Here is a 22,812-nt window from a genome sequence, read left to right as displayed (position 1 = left end):
TTTGCTCAAGGCTAGCACTCTACCACTTTGAGCCACAGCACCACTTCCAGCATTGTGCTGGTTAATTAGAGATAAGAGTCTCACTGGGACATTTCTGCCCAGGCTCTTCAAAATACGATCTGCAGATCAAATGAGTCTTTTTGCCATGAGACCCTTTTTGTTTTCAAGTACAGCAACAAGGAGATCAATAGAAATAGTTTTTAAGCAGGGCTTACCTGGAACTTGTTAAGAATAGAAGTTAAGTTTGACCAATAAGTACTTATTTATTTCTCTGGCTCTGACTAAATGCTGCAGAGGATAGAATCTGTAATGACAAAACTCAGGAGACATGATGAAAGTTTTGAAACAGCAACTGATTAAGATTGACTACTTAAGATTGAAACCATTGTCAGCTCTGTATCCAAAGTGGCTTTAATACTTGGGAAACAGACCTTAGATACATCTGTTCACATCCAAATCTGATGAGCTTCTTTGCAGCTTGAGTTTAAAACTGCCTGAATTTTTTCCCCTTTGGCCTGAAGAGCCGGCCAAACCTTTAAAAAATTTTGGAGCTGGGTGATGGTGGCTCATGCCTATAATCCTTGCTACTCAAGGGGCTGAGATCTGAGGATCGTGGTTCAAAGCCAGCCTGGGCAGGAAAGTCCATGAGACTCTTATCTCCAATAAACTACCATAAAACCGGAAGTGGTGCTGTGGTTCAAGTGGTAGAGCACTAGCCTTGAGCTGAAGAGCTGAAGGACGGCACACAGGCCCAGAGTTCAAGCCCCACAACCGACCAAAAAATAAAAAATTGGCAAAGAGACACTTTAGCATACAAATTGACTTTTGAACCCTTGCTAGAAGGGTGGAGATCACATGAAAAGCCACCACGTGGCCAAGATGGTAAATTTCTGGATAAGTCACGATGGTAAGAAAACTGAGTGGAACTTTATTAAGTAAGCAAGCAAAAATGCAGACAAACAGACAAGCAGAAAGAAAGGGGGTCACTCTAGCAGAGTATGGGTGCTCTGCAGGAAAAACAGACATTTAGCTAAGAGAGTTCAAGCCCAGGATGGCTAGCCTTCAAGAGGGAACCTAGAGGCGATCCTCAGGGCCCAGCCTACCTCTTACTCAAGACCACAAGGACAGGGGTAGAGAGGGGGAGGGGAGGGGCAGTTACCTTTCTAGAGGAGATAGCTGAGGCTAGGAGACAGGAGAGACAGGAGACAGAGAGAAGGATGAGCAAGGAGAGCCTGAATGTATAGAACTTCTGGCCATTTAACATTGTATTGGCAGAAACTGTGGCAATAAAAATAAGGTGTTTTAGATATATGGAGTCCTTTAGAGGATGTCTGGTAAGGATGTACGGAGAAGTCCCTGTGGACATAGAAAGTAGGCCAAAAGGCATAGGGAGTCCCTCTGGCATGGCCAGAGAGATGGAACAGAAGGGCTGGTAAGCAGTAGTCACTCACCAGACGTAAATGACAGTGTGGTGGCTGTGTAGCCAGCAATGGTAAAGGCACGAAGTCCGATGTGAGGCTCCTTTGGCAGTTCAGGTCCATGGAGGGGGCAGGGGGCAGGAGGTGAACTGACCCTCAGAAAGAGAGAGGAGGGGATCCAGTGACTCCTGACATCAGCCCCTCCTGGATTTCAGCACCAGAATGTAAGGTTCACCGAAAGAAGACTGCCATACCCTCATTCAGACAGAGACGTTTATTAGGCTAGTCAAACTACTGGCCCAGATGAGATGGAGGCATGTAGAGGCTGCTAGGGACACAGGGGAAGGGGAAGGGGAAAAAAAGAGGAAGGGAAAGGGGAAAAGGGGGAGGGACTAATGATGGAGCAGGCAGGGAGGAGAGGCGGCCATAGCAAAGAGCAGGAAGGAGGTGTGGCCACCCAATGACCTCAGAGCCTGGGGGACCGCCCACTGCCCCCAGGTACGCCAGTGACCTGGGTTACTAGTACTGGGTGAGGACTTCTAGGGAAGGGGCCACGTGTGAACCTAGGGAGAACAAAGGGAAGAGGCCATTTTTCCCAGATGGACCTAACAGACTTGTCAAAATGAACCCCACTTATACAACTAATTTGATGTTAATAGTAACAAAGAAAGAAAGAGAGCAAGTGGAGGCAGGAAGGGAGGGAGGAGGGAGGGAAGAAGGGAAAGAGTGTGAGAGTGAGAGGTTTGGTCATAAGAGCAAGTGAAAGCGGCTCAGTTTACCTCAGTGGTTACCCCCCCCCCCCCCCGCCACCCCCAGCAGATGGGCAGTCCATGGGAAAGCTCCTTGCATGTTTTTCTCCCAGGGAATATAACAGGGTTCAGTGAGCTCAGGCTCCACTAGGATCTTGTGACTGGTTTATATTTTATGCAGTGTCCAGGAGCTGGCAGAGTACAATTCATTTGCCCACTCCAAATAAAAGAAAATATTGTATTCAGCCAGAGAGAGAGAGAGAGAGAGGGAAGGGAAAGGGAGGGAGGGCGGAAGGGAGGGAAGAAGGGAGAAGAAGGCAGGAACTCTGGAGAATTAAATTTTATACAAGCACTTTTTCACATTTTTATTAATTGTGATATTTCCATGCATGCATACAATGTAATTTAATCGAATTTTCCCTTTATTACCTTTCTCATCTCCTTCCCCTCCTCTATAAAGTAATTTTTTAACAGGTGTCATGTATTCCGTTTTCACACATGTGTAGAAAACACTTAAGTATTTTAATGTTGGTTATGAGGACTATGTAATAAGAATAGATGCCAACTTGGACATCAGGTAAAACAAAGCATTATGTATATGTAGGCTTATATATGTTTAAGGCATTCGGATATGCAGAGAGACAGTTGGGGGGGGGGGGGGCTGGGGAGAAAGCCCTTGTCCCCAGTCACCTAGTAGTAAGTGGATAAACCCAGATGCAGGCTTGACTGAGAGGTACTCTTCATTACAGCTGTGATCCCTGGCTGCTAAAAACCTATCAATGCTACTTCTGTTTTGTTCTGTGTTTGAGACAGGGTCTCACTACACAGTCCAGGCCGACCTGTGACTTGCTATGATGTAGCTCAGGCTAGCCTCAGGTTCTTGATCCTCCTGCTTCAGAGATCGGAGGCTAGCGGGGTAGAAATTCAGCTGCATTAATTTTGCAAGTTTCTCATGGTTTTTTACAGGTGGGAAATGGAGACCAAATTTGAGAATTAAAAACCAAAAACAAAAGGCACACATTTCAGAGATGCTGCCATGTTAGCCCCTTGGGGTGGCCACCATGTACACAGCTTCATTTCATCCCTGCTGGAGTGACAGAACATAGCACTCACACTTGCCCACAGATAAATGCCTCCTGTCTCCACTGGTGTTTAATGGCTTAGTAGAGTTAGGACTGAAGGAAGGAAATGATTTCTTCTTAGTGGGCACAAAGGAAACACAGGGGTGTGTGTGGGGAAACAATCCTGTTCCAGACAGATTCTTTCCTTCACAGATTACTGAGCCACAGCCCAGACAAGCCCCCTTTCAACAGGTCCAGTGGAAGACAAAGGCCACCCAATAGGGTGGGGGAGGGTGGTAAAGGTAGGGTAGAAGGGACCCATGTGTTTGGATCTGTCAGCAGAGAGAAGCTTTTCTCTTCCATAAGGGCCAAGCCTGGGAGTGCTTCAGCCCAGTGGTGTACATCTCTAGCAATCCAAGTGCTTAGCTTGCAAGAGCTAGGGGAGAGTCATCGACATAAACAAATAGCTTAGAGAAGAGAGAGGAAGCGCAGTGCAGTGTCAGGGCACTTCCTGCTGGGAGCTTTTCCAATGGACTCTAGCAAGCTAGAGAACACTGGTGAATCCCAACACCACCCACCCCCACCTCCCACCAGCATCCTTCAAACGTCCAAAGGATTTACAGATGTTTCACCCTTTGCTTCTGAGATTCATTACTATTTCTCCAAATGTAAGTAACCAAGAGAGACTGATTTTTCCAGCAGTTTTTATACTGCAGAAAACTGGGGAAAGAAAGCATAATGATCAATTCAAACTGAATAGTAAAAGAATTCAACAGTAACATAAACTAATGTGAAGAAAGGGATAGAAATCCTTCAGTCATGCATGATACAGAAAGATGTGCTAAAAATGCAAGCTACATATTGAATTTAGATATTTTTAAACACATATACAAATAATGGAAACTCAGGAAAACCTTGACATAGCTAAAGACTTTGGATATCAGAAATAATGTGTGTATGTGCACACGCACGTGTGTGCGTACAGCACATGCATGCATGCGCCAGTACTGGGATTTGAACCTAGGGCCTGAACACTGTCTCTTCACTTTGTGGTGGTTAATTGGAAATAAGAGTCTCATGGACTTTCCTGCCTGGGCTAGTTTCAAACCAGAATCCTCAATCTCAGGTTCTTGGCTAGCTAGGAGTACAGACATGAGCCACTGGTACCTGGCATCTTTTTTTTATTTTTAAATTAATTACGAAGAGTTTTTGCTTGTGTGATAATTTTACAAGCAATAAGTTGAAACAGGCAATCGTTGTAGACCTACCCTCCTTGCTTTCTCTTCTCTCTTCTTTCTTTCCTCTTTCTTTCCTTTGTTCTCTCATTGCACATACCAGATTGTGAGCTGTGAGCCTTTGCTGTCCGTGAAGCCAACGAGCCGAGTTCAGCTGAGCCTTGTCTTGCTAACAGCAAACCGAGCAAGCTGCAAAAGCTCAGAATAAAAACTGCACATTTCTAATTCCACTCACCAGTTCGCCCTCACTCACCCGTGAGTGCGTTCATCTAAACCTTCTTGGACTTGCTCATATTTTTAGCTGGTACAGTCTCTTGGGCCCAATGAGTTCCATGTGTTTTCCACCTCCGTGTGAAGTGGCAGAGGCCTGCCCAGCCTGTGTCCTCAGATGGCCTCCTTTGGCCTCCCTGGGGTCCTCTCTGCTTTTTTGCATTCCTGGCATTGAGGGAAGGAAATAAGCCCAACAATTACGTGTTTGCATTAGCAAAGCACACTGGCGGGGTTGGTAGCATTGTGGGACTTGGCGCTGAGCAGACCTGAGTAGCTGCTCAGGAAGCTTTTTTCCCCCAAATTCACATGATGGGAATGGGTGCCTCCAGAAACCTGGAGAAACTGTACAGTGCTCAGGATATGGTGGTGCTGGCTGCTTAAAATATCGCATGATCATGGGGGTTTGTTTGGGTTTTGTTGTGGGCTGTAATGCCTACCTTGTTTGGTTCAGAAATTGTAGCCATTGTAGTGGCATGTGTTTGGTTATTTCCTGAATGAAAATGTTCATTAATATATGTGAGACAAAATTTTTTAAATTTGTTTGGGCTCAGGGGCCAGGGGCTCATGCTTGGAATGCTAGCTACTCAGGAGGCTAAGAAGAAGATCGTGGTTCAAAGCCAGCCAAGGCAGGAAAGTCTGAGATTCTTCTCTCCAATAAACCACACACACACACACACACACATATACACACACAAAGCTGGAAGTGGGGTTGTGGATCAAATGGTAGAGCACTAGCCTTGAGCAAAAGAAGCTCAGGGACAGTGCCTAGGCCCTGAGCTCAAGCCCTAGAACTATCCCTCCCCCACTCCCACCCCTACCCCCCCCCAAAAAAAAAACTTTAATGGGATCCAAGCATCAGTGGCTCCACCTGTAATTCTGGTTATTCTGGAGGCTGAAATCTGAAGATCAAGGATTGAAGCCAACCTGGTAGGAATGTCTGTGAGACTCTTATTTCTAGTTAACCAGCAACTAGCCTAAAGGGGAGCTGTGGCTCAAGTAGTAGAGTGCCAGTGGCAAATAAACTAAGGGACAGCATCCAGGCTCTAAGTTCAAATGCTAGTATGCACACACACACACACACACACACACACACACACACACACACACACACCCCACATCTTTGCACTGGTAAGAAGGTAGACATCAGGACTGTGCTAATCTGGCCCAGGCCTGTGTAGTGTGGATGGCAGTAATGTTTAGACCTGACTGGCAGGAAAGCAAATTGACCCAGAGTAGCTGAATGAGCCACCAAGGAGATTACTATACTGCATGGATCGACTGGTCCAGAGCCCAGGTTATGTGATGCTAAGGGAGGGGCACCTCCAGGGTACCTGGCCTGGCTGATGGGTTCTGTCTACCCTCAAGGTATTAGAATGAGGGCTGGGAGGTTGGCTCAGTGGTAGAGTGCTTGCCTTGCATGCATGAGGCCCTGGGTTCGATTCCTCAGAACCACATAAACAGAAAAAGCCCAAAGTGGTGCTATGGCTCAAGAGGTAGAGCACTAGCCTTGAGCTGAAGAGCTGAGGGACAGCGCCCAGGCCCAGAGTTCAGGCCCCACAACCGACCCAAAAAAAAGGCATTAGAATGAGACTCCTAGTGTCAGAACCTAGGGAACATTCACCTGATAGATATGGAGGCATCTGGGTCACGAACTAGTGACATATATCTTCTCAGGGAACTTCTTGTCCTCTAATTTATAAGAAAAAAAAAAAAGAAGGCATAATTGGGTGCTGATGGCTCACACCTGTAATCCTAGCTGAGCTCTGAGAATCGAAATTCAGAACCAAGCAGGACAGAAAAGCCTGGGGCTCTTATCTCTAATGAATCAGCAGAAAGCTGGAAGTGGAGCTGTGACTCAAATGATAGAGTGCTATGCTTGAAGGGAGCAAGAGAAGCTAAAGGAGAGTGCAAAGCCCTAAGTTCAAGCCCCAGCACCGGCACAAAACAAAAGTACAAAACAAAGAGTGATTAGAGGAGAAATAGAGATGACTATGAGGCTTTTCCTACCCTCAACTCCTGATTCTCATCAGTTACCTATGCATGCACACATGTGCACACACACACATGCACGCACACACACTTACACACCATGCTTACATTTTTCTACAGTTAATTTTCCGTCTGGCAGGAAGCTCAGGAAGTCAGTCATCCAAGCCCTCTTTCTGTGCTTGTCTGCAGCCTTCCCTCCAATCTTCATCTGTGTTCTTGCCCTGCAAGAAAGCAGGAAGGAAAGTGGAGGGGCGGGAGAAGGGAAGAATTGCTGTCCCCGCACCTATCACACCGGGTAGCCAGAGACTCCACGCAGTGGTGTAAGGGCTCATTATCTTAACGATTTTAAAAAACTCAACATGCAAAGGTCCTCTGTCCATGCCCTTCAGGGAGCTCAGTGGGATCGACAGTGTTGAAATTGGCATTGAAAATGGCCAATTACAGCCCGGGATCTGTTTCTTAGCCGTGTTACCTTCTCCAACCCTGGGCAAACAGATCATACATAGAAAATAAGTCTGAGACATGAAGGGAGTAAGGTGTCCAGATGTTTGGTTTTACTGAGAAAACTGGGACCCAGAGAGAGGTGGTAACAGGTCTAAGGTGGCCCAGCCAATTAGGGGCAGGAAGAGCAGGCTTGGAAACAGATCTGCAGTGTGCTCCTGCTGTCTTTGTCTCCCGTGATGGTTCAGGTAGTGAGGAAGTTACAGGGGAGGAAAATTTCTCTGGGCCAGAATATCTCCATCTTCTGTTCTAAAACAGAACCTTTGAGGAAGCATTGCTATGGCTCAAGTGGTAGAGCACCAGCCTTGAATAGAAGAGTTTAGGGATAGTGCCCAGGCCCTGAGTTCAGACGGAAGGAAGGAAGGCAGGAAGGAAGGAAGGAAGGAAGGAACCTGTCTCATAAGAGAGCATCCCCTGCTGATTTTCACTCTTCCCTCTGTTAGCAGAAACTGAAGGATACAGGCTTAAGGTAAAGAACATACTGCCCAAATGACTACATTCACGTGCCTTGGTCTTGTGCTTGGGTACTCCCATTAATTATCTTTATTCCTCTTCCACAAATATACACATTCCTGGTCCCCCTTCCCCCAGCACATATAGGGAGAACCAAAGAAAGGAGGCTATAAAACCACCCAGGAAAAGATGGGGACTTCATTTCTTTCTAGTAGTGTGAAGTTGGGTGAGTGACTTAGCCTCTGAGCTCCAGTTCTCACATCTGTACAACTATTAGGCTTGTTACGGGATTAATACTGGTACATACAGCACAAAAACTGCGATACACAGCTTCAAGTCAGGACTTAAGAAGTGTTAGCCAATTCTATGGAAAATTTCAATGTTGATATTGACAATCATGTTGTCATCATTTCTATAGGGGAATTAACTGGTTTGCCATCTAAATGAGATCCTACTAGGCCTCCTTTTACTTAACACTCTGCTTTTCTACTCAAAGAAGAAACAATACTGCCCAAGTGCCAAGAATACCCTAGCTGGGCTCTTTGGGATGGGGCTATACTGGTAGTCTTCATAATACTTATGTGTAGAAATATCTTGATATAGGAAAAGCATATATAGTTGCAAACCAAGAAAGGTAGAGAGACACCCAAGAAACACTGAAACAAGAATCAAACACTTAAGTATAGTTCCAAAGCACCTTTTATATAATGTCCTGCTCCCGGGACTCCCAGCTAGCCTAGAGAGAGGTGTCACCTGCTCACTGCAGAGGTGAGGGCACAGAGTCTCCAATACCTGACGCATCCCAGAAGAGGGAAGAAGACGCCGAGCCCGAAAGGCAGACAAGAGGCCCACCATACTAGGCCTTGATATTTGGAGAATGTTATGATCTGGCCTTTTTGTTTTGGAAAATAGGGAGAAAAGCAAAAGCGGAACTAGGAAGGCCACAGGAGGCTGCTGTGGAAATTCAGGGGAGTGATGGCAGCGGGGTTCACAGGTGATAGATTCAGAGCCAGGCAGGTAGACAGCCTTCCTGTAAGGAGAGATGCATGTGGGTGTTGGTAGACAGGCGAGGAGACCCACCAGCCTCCGGGGTTCCTGGCAGGTCAATGGGAGGCTGATGGGGAGAGTCTTTAGGAGGAACAGATTTGGGGTTCCCTGAAAGCCCTGGAAGCCACCACCATCTAGGATATAAACAGAGGTTCCCCAGCTCCTCAGCCTTCTCTGGCAGAGAGCAGATCATGGGGGTTCCTACTCCTGGGCACTGAGGAAGACTTTCTTTCAGACCCCCCCTCTTTCCCCTGCCCAGGCCAGTAGGTAAAGAATTCCATCACTAGCTCCCTGTCACCCCGTCACCCTCCACCGCCAGCGAATGAGGGAGCAATGAATGACCTTTCTCAGAATGTTGGGCCTGGTACAAAAGAAAAACAATCCCTCTCCCATATTTTACCTTCTAATATTTCAAGCTTTGAGTAACATTTTTTATCGCCAATCTCTCCAGGATCTTCCCTCTGCTAATGTTTGAAAGTGATTCTTTCTTTCTCGTTTGAATATTGTGCTCAGACCTGGAATAACTTTTGCCCTTTGATGGCTTCTTATGAGATGAAGCCAAGGAAAATTTACAATAATATCAACAACAGTCAGGAGCGGTTCCATGAAAGGCTGTTTTTATGCTCGTTACTTGACTTTAGGAAAATTGAGGTAAGCGGAGCTAAATGCCGTGTTAAACGCTATTGGAGAGACCCAGCACTGTAGTAGCCAAAAACATGTCCATTTTGTGTGATCATAATAGCATAGCAAATTAAAAAGAGTTGAGCTGGACATAGGCACTCAGAGCAGAGCCAGATACGTGAATGTAGCTGCCATTTTTGTTGTGATGGATTTCCCCAGAGAAACTGAGGCCCAAACAGGTGGGATGCGCTTACTGCCATGTCTGGATTCCAAAGTCGTGCACACTCCTCAGTGTTCCCAAATGTCACCTTCAAAAGACATCAGCAGCTAGGCACCAGTGCTTCATATCTATAATGATCCTAGCTACTCAGGAGGCTCAGGATCTCAGGTTGAAGCCAGCCTGGGCAGAAAAGTGTGTGAGATTCTTATCACCAGTGAATCACCAAAAAGCTAGAAGTAGAGCCGTGGCATAGTGCTAACCTTAAGTGATAAAGCTAGAGGACAGAGCCTGGGCCCCGAGTTCAAGCTCCAGTATCAGCCAATAAACAAACAAATGGCATCTGTGGTCCAAAAATGCTGCTTAGACAGGACACGACCCCTGTGATTTTTTTTTCTTTTTTTTTTTTTCTTCTTTTTTTAAATTTTATTTTATTTTATTTGAGAACATACTGTACAGAGGGGTTACAATTACATGGGCAGAATAATGCATACATTTCTTACCAAGCATTGCAGCCTCCTCCTTTGTTTACCCTTCACCTCCCTTCCCAGCCTCCCCCCTCCCCCCCACCCAATCCTCCCCCCCACCCCCCCCACACCGACATTGTAAAGCTGGTTTTGACATGACATTTTGTACTTCTCATTGTTGCAACAGGTCCACCTGAATCCTTAAACGACTTGTTTGTCCCTATCTCCTCCACATGTTATACTGACATCAAATATAGTGAAAGCGGGGGTTACACTGTGGGGGAGGGACATACAAAGCAACAAAGAAATAACCTTATAAATGCGTTAGAAACACATGCATGAAAGAAACAAAAACATTAAAATACATATTTGAGGGTTCGTTTTCCTAACATCACATTCTCTGACTTTTTCCGCTTGACTCATACCTATACTAGATATTGCAAATAAGGGAAACCATGGGACCTACGTTTCTTTGGGCCTGGCTTACTTCACTAAATATAATTTTTTCCAAGCCTTTCCATTTCCTAACAAGTGTTCCCCACCTTCCTCCAGCCTGAAATTGCCACCCTTCGCTCGTGCAAGTCTCTAACTGTGTCTGAAATGGGCCTGTGTGCACCTGCCCCATCCTCCTACCCCCCAGGCCTCCCCTTTGCCCATTATCTTCCAGTTGTTCTTTGAAATGAGGGTTCAGGCCATGCCCCCAGCACCTCCCTCATTGCCCCCATACTCACAGAGCCTGCTCCAGCAGGTCTCTGCAGCCTGCAACCATCCCTGACCCCGAAGATTGGTCCCAGGCCCCTCCTCAAGTTCCAGTCTTAGCTCTCCTGTTGGGTCATTGGGACACGGGCTTCATCTTGTAGCTTCTCGCTCACTAGTCTATATGCCTGGTCCAAGGCAGGTACAAGGACACGTTCTAAAAAGGAGTGGAAGTTGTCATCACCAGAAACAACCCCAGCAAAGGGGAGAAGTGTTTCCTTTCGGGGGGAGCTTGTGCTAGTTCCAGAAATGTCATCAGGGATCAATGCATCCAGGCACCAAGACACCTGGGCACACCCCCCTTCTCCTGCCCTCTCTTGGTGCTGGTAGATGTATGCCCTGTGAAGGTGGTTCTACCTGTCACATCTGAGGTCCAAGTACAGTGTCCCTGAAGAAGTACAGTGATAGAGCCAAGTGCAGTGGCTCATGTGTGTAATCCCAGCTACGCAGGAGTTGGAGATTAGGGGAATCTTTGTTCAAGGCTAACCCAGGCAAAAAGTTAGAAAGATCCCATCTCCACAAACAAGCCAAGCATAGATAGGAGGATCTCAAGGTAAAAACATGAAACCCTAGCAGAAAAAAAAAATGCAAAAAGGTCCTGGCTTAAATTGTGGAGTGCCTGCCCCGCAAGTGTGAGGTCCTGAGTTTAAGCCCCTTGCTGTCCAAAAACAAAACAAAACAAAACGGATAAGTAGAGGACTCGGCCTGGGCAATCACACAATGGCATGCTCAGGTTCACAAAAACAAACAAACAAACAAAACAAAACTGGCACAACAGTTCTTAGAGACAATGGTTCTCTTTTGGCTAAGAAGGTTGTATTAGCAGGCTTAAAATTTGCCTCCAAGTGTATTTAAATGGAGAAAGGAATGAGTGAGTATGGATTGGAGAGGCCTGTGTGTGTGTGTGTGTGTGTGTGTGTGTGTGTGTGTGTGTATGCACATGCACCCACGCAGGCAATTGTGAGAGAGAAGCCCCACACACTCACGGCACAATTCCCAGTTGTGCAGAGGCCCCAGGACATCAAGTCACGCCTCTCCATTGTCACTCATTGTCCCTGGAGAAGGCGGCTGGGCTATGAGTCAGCCCCTGGCTCCTTCTTCTCCTCTTCGCCTTCCCCCTTGGCCTCCAGATTTGTTTCAACCCAGTAGCTCCCTCCACTGACCTGAATGTAATGATTTTATTCTTTGTAAGTAGAGCACTGGCCATCTCCTGTCCTCCCCCGACCCAGCATTAACCTGCTTCTCATTAACTGCTTAACGATGGGGCTTTGTGTGGGAAGATGGCTAGGTCCTATTCTCAGGCCCTGTTCATTTGTGGTCATACTTTCCATAATGACAGCTTGGCAAGGCAGGAAGGGGGTAGGCAAGGAGCTTTTCCCTGATTCCCTGGGCATCCACAGAAGAGGAAATGAATACCAGGTGTTTCTTCACCAGTGGACCGAGGGGCAGGTAGGACCAGGGCACCCTTCGCATTGGTTCTCTGGCACCATGGGTCTCATCGAAAAAGGTCTGGAGAACCAACCCAACACAGCTCCTGGGTGATTGCTTCTATCTGCCAATTACTCCCCAAATGAGTTTAGCCAACCTATTTAGGTTCTCTGAGCCTTGTGTGCAGAATGGGAGGGTACCAACCACACAAGGAACAGTGCAAGGAACAGTGAGATGAATGCACACCCACAGTGCCCTCCAAGGAAAAGTGCATCCTCCATGCTGGCCCTCCGCTGAATGCTGGGACTTCAATAACAACAACAATAATGATAATAATAATTGAAGACAGAACAGACCCCTGGCACACATTATTACTGGGAGGAGGGAGGCCCCAGATAACCAACCAGCAAATGTGTGGGCAGATAATGAATAACTCAGTTATTTCAGAATAGGCTATATGATATAAGAAAATTAACCCAATAGGGGGCAGGGCACAATGACTCACACCTGTAATCCAAAACACAAGGGGAAACATAGGTAGGAAGATGGAGGGTCCAGTGGAAAGACAGAGGCACCAATGAGAGCTGTCCAGGAGAGGTCAGGAAGGGCCTCATTTGGGAGGTGACTTGACAAGAAATCATTCAAAGACTTGTGCAAAGAGCTCTTGGCAGGGGAACAGCAGGTGCAGAGGCCTGGTGGCAGGACACACTGGATCCAGATGAGGTGTGGATACCTGTGGGGCTTGCTGTGATTATTATTGCATGCCATCCCTTCCTCAGAGTCTGCCACCCACCCAGGGGTGGGGGAAGAGAGGACTGCTTAGCTGGGTATAGCAGGGTTGGGCTGCAAACCCATCTGATGCGATTTCGGGGGTAAGGGCAGGAGTGGAGAAGAAGGCATGCTGGAGTAGAGGACATGCAGGGAGGGGAATTTGAAGAGCCTTGAGGATTATGAGAAACTATGCAGAATGGGACGGTCCAGGCAAGGAGGTATGAATGACGTCGGGATTGGCTGGGAAGGACAGCCTCCATGGCCGCCATGGGGTGTGCAGGTTGTCAGTTGGAGATCGCATGCTCTTCACTCAGGATGTATAATCCAGCTGTGTGAGTCACAACCAGATGTACAGCTTCTCAGGGAAAACTGGCCACAGAGAGCCCAGTTGTGGTTTTCTGGAAACTTCCTCGGTGTAAGGCAAGGAGTTCCTCTAAGGAGGAGGTATGGGGAAGGCTGGCTGCCCACACTGCTCTTCTCAGACCCTGCGGCCTTCTAGACCCTCAGGGCAACGGGCGCTGCTGTCACTGGCCTCATTCCCAAAACTTGGGTTCAGTTCCTCCATACAGCTTCTCTGGCCCTTGGGTCCCATTTCCACTCAGCAAAGAAAGGAATTGGGCGCTCTCCAAGGTCCCACCCAGCTGGAATGTCCAAGTTCTTCCTTCCTTTCCCTCCCTGTAGGCCCAGGCTCAAGCACAGAAACTCATTCACAGCCAACCAGAAGCAGGTGGGGGCTCAGCGCCTGTGCTGGCCACTCCTCCACCTGGCTCTCGTGCCCTTCCTCTGCTCCAGCTCCATCCGAGTCCCTGGGTGCTTCTTCTTCTCTTTCCCCTCTCCTGGTGCTCCCCTCCTGCCAGATGTGGAGGTTGGGCTACCACCAAGACAACATTCCCCACCTAGGCTGGGGTGGGTGGAATCCTGACTCAGAACCAAGAGGAAAACTCCAGCGTCAGGCGAACAAGACCTCCACTAGCCACCTCCCGGGAGCCCTTTCATTCAGCATCAATGGAACCTCTACCGGGAAGCCCTTCCAGGTCCCCCTAGCCAGAGCCCCTCCTCTCCCTAAGGCCTCCTACCCATGACACTTTGTGGTCTGCTGTGGGTACTCTCCATTCACCCTGATTGCAATTATTTGTGTATTTTGTCAGAGCTCCTCTACATAATTTCAAACTCATTGAAAGCAGGAGCCCAATGGTCCCTGTTCTTCCTACGCTCATCAGTAGCCTCTTTCATATCTGATGCAGCGTTTGTATTCAAAGCATTGGAGAGATATATACAGAGTGAGTGGAGTTCTTTATTCTATATATTAAAAAAAAAAAAATAGTCCTCTCCTTTCAAGAGTGAATGATTTGGAATGGAAGAGCAACTTTCCAAGCCAAACTAGATTGCATCTTAGGTGCAGCCTCTGTACCATGGAACATTATTAATGTTTCCATGCCTCAGTTTCCTTACTTGTAAAGTATGGATAATCTTAGCACCCATCTGATTGGCTAAATGCATTGTGCATGTAAAGTTGCCAGCACCATTAGAAGTATCTTTCCTTTTCCTTTTTTTTTTTTTGAAAATACATAATAGTGCCTTGCAGTTTATTTGTCTTTAGCTCTTGGCAGATCTTTTCTAGACCTTTCATTCTGTGCCTTCCTCATGCCTATACTAATGCCTCCAGCTACATTCTGGCAGGGAGCAGGGGAGGTGGGGGATGGGACTCTGATCACTGGCTCAGCTGCTGGCCAGTTGGGAGCTACCAGCCACATAAAGCACTGTTACTCAATTCATGTGACTCGACAAATTTGGAATGTGTTTGGAAGTGAGAGTTTTTCCAGCTATGAGTCAGTACATTTATGCTCTCACACACACTAGAAAAAAAAGAAGAGTTGAGCGAGAATCATTTATGAGTGCAAAGTGAAAACTTCTGCCAATTTTATTCTGACCCTGAGGCAAGTAATACTTAAGACATTTAATAAAGGTTTTGGAATAAGATGCAATTGGGAGAAAACACAGCTAGCTGCCTTCCCTGTGTCCATCTCCACTGTGCTGTGGGTTGAGTTCATATCTCAGGATACCTAGATTTTGGCGAAAGGTGATCAGAAAAGAAGAGAAACAAAACCAGCACTTAGGAGCCACTGTTGTGTCCCCGGATCATCATCATATCCCACATTCAAAAGACAGTTGGGGGAAGGTGGGCAATTGTAAGCAGAGAGGTTTGGGTTCAAATCTCAGCATGTCACTTTCATGCTGTTTGCTAATACCCATCGCATTCCATTTCACGGGTGGCAAAATGAAGACTCAGAGAAGATAACGCATTATGGCTCTGGACACCTAAGTCCCAATGGTAAACACCATCTCACTGTCAAGTCTCCAACCAGAAATGCCAAACATATTGGTCCAGGAGTAGCTGGGAGCCAGAGCAAAGCAGCAGACAGGCACAGGGCTCTGAAGGTAGTATCTGCAAGTCCTCCATCTTCACACCTCCATCTTCAGAGCCATTCCCTTAGCCACCTTGGCCGCTCACTTTGACTCCTGTCCACTGGACACCATGACCAACCTGGATCTCCCAGACTGATTCTCTGTGCTGCGGTTGATTTTAAAGCCCACCCAGAGAACTCAAATTCCCAGCTCACGCATGTCTCTAATCTTGCAGGGCTTATTCTCAGCTTCCATTTTCTGCTCCAGGAAGCAGCCATGAACACACACCAGAGATATATTCCTCTCCCTCACATCTGCCAACAACCATGCTAGAGCCAGGATCCCCTGAAGCTGGACAGAAGGAAGCTCAGGTCAAGTAGGAGGAAGAATTTTCCCCTAAAAGAATCAGATCTACCTTTGATAACCCTTCCTACAGATTCCAGAATCCCTGAGGCAACCTAGAGATAAACAGGATAATCATTCCTCCCATCCAACCCTTGCTTTAGAGGGCCATTCTGTGGAGTCACAGACAGAGGCCAGGTCTTTGGTGGCTTCTGGCTGGAGATTCCACTTCTTGCTAAGCCTTTGAATCTCTGGGAAACCTAGGGACTTGGGTCTCTACTGTTCCCTGCAGCAGCCTCTGGCTGGCTTCTAGGCTCTGAGCCTATCATGCCTCCACCACTTGTGCCTGGCTTGCTACTTGCCTTTGGGGCGTCACCCAACATGCTGTGTCCTCGTGTACCTGTGTGTGCAATCTTGCCACCACTGCACTTTGCTCAGATGAGCACAATCATGCCATTGAAGTCTTTGTCCCCGATCCAGTGAGATCAGGATTCACCTTATATGCAGTAGCCTATAAAAAGACTTGCTGGAAAGAAGGAAGAGATGGCACTGAGCACCTCTTCCTGACAACTTGGAAGAGGACATATTGTCAAATAAATAGAGATCAATTGTAGAATATAATTCAGTATTCTTATAAGTGCCCCCCCCCATGTCAACACACACACACACACACACACATATTCTGAAATTAACCTCTTCTCCACATTGAGGAAACTTAAGCCACAAAGTTGAAGACACAGTGTGGGGGAAATAGAAGGATTAACCAATGAGGCCTGAGTTTCAAGACTGGGTTGGGACTCTACTCTTGCAGATCTGGGTAACTCAATCTCTCTCAGATTCAGGTTTGCCATCTGGAAAATGGATAGATGTATCCAGCTCCTCAGAGCTGCTATGGAAATGGGAAAAGGGGCATGGGCCCTGGCCCAGTGTCTTTCACAGAGCACAGGCTCAGAGGAATCAGCAGTTACTAGATCACTAAGCAGAGGCTGTTGGTACTAGAACATAGGCCAGCAATTTTGGTTGCACTTTCAGATTGCAGAATGATGACCAAGTTTAGTTATGTACTTTAGTTAACTTGTAGCTTTCTACCCTCTTTGACCTTGACCCTCTCTTGTTCCAGACTGTCCTCCCTTCCCTGTTTCTCTCTTCTGCGTACCTCCCATCCATATGATGCTATTGCCTCAGGACACCGTGACCTGTTTACTAGACCAGAGTACTTACTCATCTGTTACGTGTTTGCTGAATGAAAAACGGAATGGAATGAACCATTTGGAGAGAACAACATACCGAGTAGGGGAGGGCGTCTCTCTCCTGCAGATTCGAGCAACTTGACAAGTTTAGATTAGGCCAAAACAGGGAGACTTATGGGGGAGATGCTGTCCACAGATTTTTTTTCCATCCTTGAGATCTTGCTCTATAGGACCAGTGGCACAAGGAGTCCTGAACCAAGAAAGAAGGAAAGAAATGTGCGCACGTTTGGAGTTCTGGGAAAACTTGAAAATCAGTTATTCATTCATGACACTGCTGATGAGGGCAGAGCTGTAGGCTCTGTTGGCCTCAGAGTGCATTGAGGCCCTTGATGGCTCCCCAAAAACCTAAGGAGGTCGTTTCTGTATGTGGTCCTGCCGGGGGTGGCGGGGGAGGGAATTAAGGTCCTCAGAAGGCCTGTGAACCACAAGGATACAGAACAAGAGTAAAAAGCAGGAGCAGACTCCGCCTTCAATCTCCAAGCCCCGCCCGCCATGCCAGTCAGGACTAAATGTCTATGAGTGATGATGAGGAACTGAGTTCAAGGCGAAAGCAGAGATGGAGAAGTAGAACCCACACACACTGTGAGATTCTCCAGCCCTAGGAATCACTGGCTCTTCCACCCCTAGCCAAATCCTCCCTCTCTCCATGCTCAAGTGCTGCTCCTCCGTTAAAGATCAGAGCAGCTAGTGTCAATAAAAGGAGCTGTGAACTCACCTGCTCACAGCACTTTCCAAAACTTTCTGTGTCTTACCTCCCTTTAGTCTGCAGGATAAGGTGGTGAGGTGGTGTTAATTAGGGGAGAAAGGAGAACAGAACATTCCAGAAAGAAGGCACAGCACATCAAGGAGCTTCATGAAGCACAAGGCAAGGATGCGAGAGGCCAGTGAGCTAGAACATGGGAGCCAGACAGGGTGGGGTAAGGAGAGCAGGGCCAGACCTTGCTGGCTATGGCAGCCCAGAGATGGGGCCCTCCAGGGACACAGGAGGGCCCTGGTAACTGCTCCCACCTTGTACCCTTTTATACATTGTTCTTCTCACACTCTTCTGTGAAGGTTCTTCTCCCTTTAAAAAAAAATTTCTTAAAGACAGATCTAGTTTTACTTCTTGAAGGTCTGTCTGGGGCTTAGCACAGAATCAGGTATATCCAGGTACTCAAGAAATAATTGTTAGGGGCTGGGAAGGTGGCTCAGTGGTGGAGCGCTTGCCTTGCATGCCTGAGGCCCTGGGTTCGATTCCTCAGCACCACATAAGCAAAAAGAAAAAAGCCGGAAGTGGCGCTGCGGCTCAAGTGGTAGAGTGCTAGCCTTGAGCTGAAAAGCTGAGGAACAGCGCCCAGGCCCAGAGTTCAGGCCCCACAACTGGACCCCAAAAAAAAGAGAAATAATTGTTAATCTACTCAATATTTAATATTAGCCTGGCCAATACTTCATCACCCTCGATTACACACTTATCCATAGATATTAATACCTCCAGTGTGATGCTCTAGAGTGACAGATGCATTTGTGGATATATTGGCATTCTTAAAATGTACGAATCAGGCTTTGGGGGGATAGAATTGTAACAGACCACTCAGAATTCATGCAAATCTATAGCACAGCATGGCTCTGGTGAGAATAGTAACACAACAAGGCACACTGTATCTTGAAATAAAAAAAGAAGCTGGGCCCTAGTGGCTTATAACTGTAATCTTAGCTGCTAGGGAAGCTGAGATCTAGGGGATTGAGGTTTGAAGCCAGCTGGTCAGAAAAGTCTGTAAGACTCTATCTCCAATTAATCAGCAAAAGACTGGGCTGGAGATATGGCTGCAGAGGTAGAGCAGCCACCTTGAGTGAAAATGCTAAGGGATAGAACCCAGACCCTCAGTTCATACCCCCACACCAACAAAACCATAAAACCCAGGTTCACTGGGCTCTTGGCAGTGGATTCTCACACTGCACCGAAAGGCCAAAGGGCAATGGGTGAGAAAACTAAATTTCCTGCAATCAAAATTAATTACTCACTGTGAGTAGATTCAACAGCTCAAATTCCCCAACAGGAAGAAAATCCAGAAGTACTGACTGGGGAAATTTGGGGAGTGGGGGTGGGGGGTGGGGAAAGAACCTGCCTCTTTCCTAGCCAGTGTCTCCCTCTGGGTGCCCTAAGATATACCCAGACTGCCCCGCCCCCATCAGTTCCAGGCTTGAGGCCACAAGCCCATCCCAGCCCACTGTCCTTCCATCATTATTCCCACCGAGAGTGGCCCTTCTGCCCCTCACCCTCTGCTTGAGGCCCAAAAGCTGGCAGGTTCTAGAAATGCAAGAACAGTGCTTTGAATCCACTCCACTCAACAGCTCCACAGCCACAGCAAGCAAGCTGTCACTCCTTGAGCCTGTTTCCTCGCCTGGAGATCAGACGACAGTTTTCTTCCTTCCGTGATTTAAGAGCATGACAGACCAGGCTTTGCAGACATTTGCACGCCCCAGAATCACCCGAGGGCCTTGTTAAAATGCAGGTCTGATTCTGCAGCGCCGAGGCCCTGCCTTGCCAACAAGCTCCCAGGTGGCGTCATTTTTCACCTGTGAATTGCAAAGAGTGTTGCTCAGGTGTGTGGCATGTGTGGCGTGGTTTAACCCAGATAAGCATTACCTCTGGGTGAAGAGATTTTACTTCAGTCCAGCCAAAAGTGGGCTCTTGGAGAGCAGGCAGTTTGGGCTTACCTGAGAGTTCTGGAGAAAACAAGAAAAAAAAAATCAAGTTTTGATTGCTCCCCCCGCCCATACACACACCTGGTCGTACCCAGTTGCCTCCGCCTGCCTGCTTCTGGGGACTGGAGGCTACAGAGCCTCCGGGCTCAGGCCTCAACTTGCCACTCTTGGAAGGAAAGCATCCTCAGAGCCGGGCACAGCTTTGTTCTGCCAACTACAGATCTCCCGAGGAATTTTCAAAGCACACTGGGTGCGTTTGGCAGGAGTCTCTGGGGCTATAAATACAACTGGGGGCGGGGTGGGGGGGGATCTCTAAGGACTGCAGTGTCTTTTCCACTTGAGGCCTAAGTACAGAGCTTTTCCCTTTCACCACACCAAAATGGAGTCCCTCACGACTTGCTGCTGGAAACAGGCAGTGGGAACAGGAGGGGACGCGGAGGGAGGGTAAGGAGGGGTTCATCCCCTCAGATGTACCCCCCCCAGAGGATTTCCCCTTTCCTTTTGCTCCTAAAAGCCGGCCTTGCTATACCGGCTGCTGACTCATCCGGGGTTAGGGTCTTTTTTTTTTTTTTTTCCTTTCTTTCTTTCTCTCTCTGTCTCAGACTCGCCACAAAGCTGGGAGATTTTTGAGGTTGGTTTAATGAGCAGCGAGGTCCTTGCACAGATACCTTTTCGTGTTATCCTCCTCCCTGCCCCCCACTCCATCCTGTCCGAAAAGAGAGATGGACACCCAGGTGTTGCGCCCCTGCTTCCAAGGCTGAATGCTTCTTCTTTGCAGGTCTCCCTGCACCGGCTGCTCCTGGAATCCAGCTGTGAGCCGATTCCTAGGATGTAAGCAAGACCAGAGCGGTGAGTGATGCCCTGCCTGGTGGCCTCGGTCACACCTGGCCTCCCTGGCTTGAAGGAGAGGCATGGGAGGGCATGGGGCGGCTCTGAAAGCAGTTCCATCTGAGTGAGCACACCTGGCCACAGAACAAGATACACATCCAGGTGTGAGGCCCTGGGAATCTGCTGGGTCCCTGCCAGACTTCCTTACAAGCTTGAGAGGCCCCAGGTGGCCGGGCTGTGCCTTCTCTGCTGCTGTGGCCGCAGTGGACACTCCTTATTCAGCAGCCATGTGCCTAGAGTTGTATGGGGAGGATTAGGGGAAGCCTAGAACAGAGTGGGAGCTCCCTGGCACCCACTGCAATCACCCCGAGGGGGCAGGGCTCAGGCAAGGCATCTCTGAAGGACTCGCCCTAGTATTGCTCTTGCTTCTGCCTAAGGTAAGACAAGCCGTGCCCAGGTGGAGCATGCAGCTCAGGTTAATAGTGAGCTCCCTGGCCTTGGCAGAATTCAAGAAGGAGTAGGAGACACGGCCCTGGAAAATGATGGAGAACCACTTTGCCGAGGGCAGTGTTTTACCCTCTGTTGTCTGGCAGTCTAGAACCCCGCGTGGGGCCAGTGTGAGGAGAAAGGGGAGGACGTAGGGACTCACTGGGCAGATTGGAGGCCGCGTGTGTACACTCCCAGCGCGGACTTCCGGTGTCTGGGTCTGCTGAGGAAGCCATTGGATGAGACAACCTTGGGTCTCTCTGGTCCCCTAGTGCTGTCCTGTCCGCTGTCTGTGAGCTGACTCCAGACGGCATGTCTGTTTGCAGGTATGACACCAAATACCTGGGGTGGGCAACCTGAAAAGCAGGATGGTAGTTTTGCTGGCAGGCTTCCTCGTACAAGCAAGGCCACGGAAAGAGCTATCCCCTGGTGACACCAGCCAGGGACTTGGCCTGAGATCTGGATCACACCCACCTGGGGACACACATGGCAAAGCCACCCACTGTCCACTCCCCAGCATGGCAGAGGAGGCAGAAGTAGGTGAGGCCTGAGGGGTGGCCGTGAGAGGCTTATAAGCTTGGCTTCACCCAGAGGCTTGGGACCCTTTGGCAGGGGTCAGAACAATCCCACAGGTTCAGGTGACCAAAATCCAGACTGCTGGACCCAAGAACACCAGGTCCAAATTGGGAACAGGAAGCAGGGTTCAGGGGAGAGTCTGAATAATGGGATGCTTGGTGTCTGGGCCTCTCACCCCATCTCGGTCAGCTGCAGCTGCATTTCCCCAGGGCCCCTGAGGGCTGGGCGCTGTGGGAAGCCACAGCTGGGCCCTGTGTATTGGAGTAACTGACAGCCCGGAAGAAGCTTGAGTTTGACAGTGTTGTTTACAAGCTGTATGTTGGTGCTAATCCAATGCGATCAGAGGGCATGGAGGGGAAAGGAAAGTGGGGACCGGGGGCGGGGGGGGAGGGGGAGGGAAGGAAGAGGAAGAAGGTTGAATTTGAGTTGTGATTCGGCAGGGTCCTTAGCAAGCTTCAAGCAAGACAGAACAGTGTGTCCTTGCGTTCCCAGACCCTCACATGTAGGAGGTGCTCAGTAAATAAATGAGCGCTGAGTTAAGGAGCGGGAGAGGCGTTCAGGGAAGTGGTATCTGTGTTGAAGGACAAAGGCCCTGGAGTAGCTTACCCGGCTCTTCTACTAGCTGTGGGCCCCCTGGCAAGTTGCCAGCTTCTCTGTGCTTTGGTCTCCTCATCTGTAAAATGGGGACAGTGTGGCCCTGAGGATTTGATGAATCCATTCACACAGAGCTGTTTGTGCTTGTGTGTAGTATGTGCCTCCCCCGCACGGTCTCTCAGCCCGTGCTCTTAGATGTGGGCTAGGGCCCAATGTTGGACCAGAGGCAGAGCGGCGACTCCAGTCTGATGTCCTGATGTAGTCACAAGGGTGTTCTGAGCCGTTTCTCTACCGTGGAGATGCGGTGGGAAGGTGGACGGAGGGCTCTCTCACATGGCCCCTCCTGGTTCTGCCTCTGATCCAAAGTCAGAGGCAGCTCTGCCATCCATGGCTAGCATGGCGTGAATCCCATCCTTTCCTTCCCTCACAGAAGTGGCCTTGAAAACCGCAAATCATAGGCACCAGAGAGATGTCATTGATACTGATGGGAAGTGGTTTAGGACTCGAGCCTGGATGCATCATCTCAAGCCCCCCCCCCCCAAGACCTCAAGGATGGACCTTGGGGTCTGTCCCCAAGGGTAAAAGACAACTTGTCACTAGATTCCCAGAACAATGCTTCATTTAACAAAAGGCAGTGCCCACCACCCCAGGATTTGTAGTCT

General features: G+C 48.5%; 1 protein-coding gene across 1 annotated transcript in view; it reads left to right on the top strand.

Annotated features, from left to right (window-relative positions):
- Zhx2 (zinc fingers and homeoboxes 2) overlaps positions 1 to 22,812 on the top strand; it is a 122,775-nt gene that overhangs the window by 41,986 nt on the left and 57,977 nt on the right. Inside the window, exon 2 of the mRNA XM_042673172.1 lies at positions 20,445 to 20,515. The gene's annotated coding sequence lies outside the window, so the exon portion shown is untranslated. The remainder of the gene's footprint in view (positions 1 to 20,444; positions 20,516 to 22,812) is intronic.

The sequence above is a fragment of the Dipodomys spectabilis genome, unplaced genomic scaffold, assembly GCF_019054845.1.
Source record: "Dipodomys spectabilis isolate Male_0828 unplaced genomic scaffold, ASM1905484v1 ptg000783l, whole genome shotgun sequence".
In the NCBI taxonomy this organism is placed as follows: domain Eukaryota; kingdom Metazoa; phylum Chordata; class Mammalia; order Rodentia; family Heteromyidae; genus Dipodomys; species Dipodomys spectabilis.
This window is presented reverse-complemented; position numbering and strand designations above follow the sequence as displayed.